The sequence below is a fragment of the Arachis duranensis genome, chromosome 9, assembly GCF_000817695.3.
Source record: "Arachis duranensis cultivar V14167 chromosome 9, aradu.V14167.gnm2.J7QH, whole genome shotgun sequence".
In the NCBI taxonomy this organism is placed as follows: domain Eukaryota; kingdom Viridiplantae; phylum Streptophyta; class Magnoliopsida; order Fabales; family Fabaceae; genus Arachis; species Arachis duranensis.
The window spans coordinates 83198637-83199920 of NC_029780.3; the positions used below are offsets into that span (position 1 = coordinate 83198637).

At 36.2% G+C, this 1284-nt stretch overlaps 1 non-coding gene across 1 annotated transcript; it reads left to right on the top strand.

The window, feature by feature from the left end:
* Positions 1–81: 81 nt before the first annotated feature.
* LOC127741794 (small nucleolar RNA R71) lies at positions 82–189 on the top strand. The gene has a single exon (XR_008002999.1). It is a non-coding gene; the product is annotated as a small nucleolar RNA R71 (small nucleolar RNA).
* Positions 190–1284: the final 1095 nt, after the last annotated feature.

Below are 1284 nucleotides of genomic sequence, written 5' to 3' on the forward strand. Positions count from 1 at the left end.
GCCCCCAGCAGAGCTATCCAAAGACATTTTGGATAGTTCAGACAGACCATCATAGAAAATATCTATGATGCTCCATTCAGAAAGCATATCAGATGGACACTTTCTGATTAATTGTTTGTATCTTTCCCAAGCTTCATAGAGGGATTCTCCTTCCTTCTGTCTGAAGGTTTGGACTTTCACTCTAAGCTTACTCAATTTTTTAGGTGGAAAGAACTTTGCCAAGAAGGCATTGACTAGCTTTTCCCAAGAGTCCAGGCTTTCTTTAGGTTGAGAGTCCAACCATATTCTAGCTCTGTCTCTTACAGCAAAAGGGAATAGCATAAGTCTGTAGACCTCAGGGTCAACCCCATTAGTCTTGACAGTGTCACAGATTTGCAAGAATTCAGCTAAAAACTGATGAGGATCTTCCAATGGAAGTCCATGGAACTTGCAATTCTGTTGCATTAGAGAAACTAATTGAGGCTTAAGCTCAAAGTTGTTTGCTCCAATGGCAGGGATAGAGATGCTTCTCCCATAGAAGTCGGGAGTAGGTGCAGTAAAGTCACCCAGCACCTTCCTTGCATTGTTGGCATTGTTGTTGTTTTCGGCTGCCATTTGTTCTTATTCTTTGAAGAATTCGGTTAGGTCCTCTACAGAGAGTTGTGCCTTAGCTTCTCTTAGCTTTCGCTTCAAGGTCCTTTCAGGTTCAGGATCAGCCTCAACAAGAATGCTTTTGTCTTTGCTCCTGCTCATAAGAAAGAGAAGAGAACAAGGAAATATGGAATCCTCTATGTCACAGTATAGAGATTCCTTTAGGTGTCAGAGGAAAAGAAGAGTAGAAGACAGAAGTGGAAAATTCGAACTTAACAAAGAAGATAGAGTTCGAATTTTGCCTTAAGGGATAGTGTTAGTCCATAAATAGAAGGATGTGAGAAGAAGGGAAGCAATTTTCAAATATTAGGTAAAAGATTTTGAAAACATTTTGAAAAACCTTAATTGATTTTTGAAAATAAAAGTGGAAAAGAAATCAAGTGATTTTTGAAAAAGATTTTGAAATTAGAAATAAAAAAGATTTGATTGAACACTATTTTGAAAAAGATGTAGTTAAGAAGATGTGATTGGTTTTAAAAGATGTGATTGAGAAGATATGATTTGAAAAACATTTTAAAAAGATGTGATTTTGAAAATTAATGACTTGGCTATCAAGAAAAGATATGATTCAATCATTAAACCTTTCTCAACAGAAAAGGCAACATGCTTGAAATGTTGAATCAAATCATTAATTGATAGCAAGTATCTTTGAAA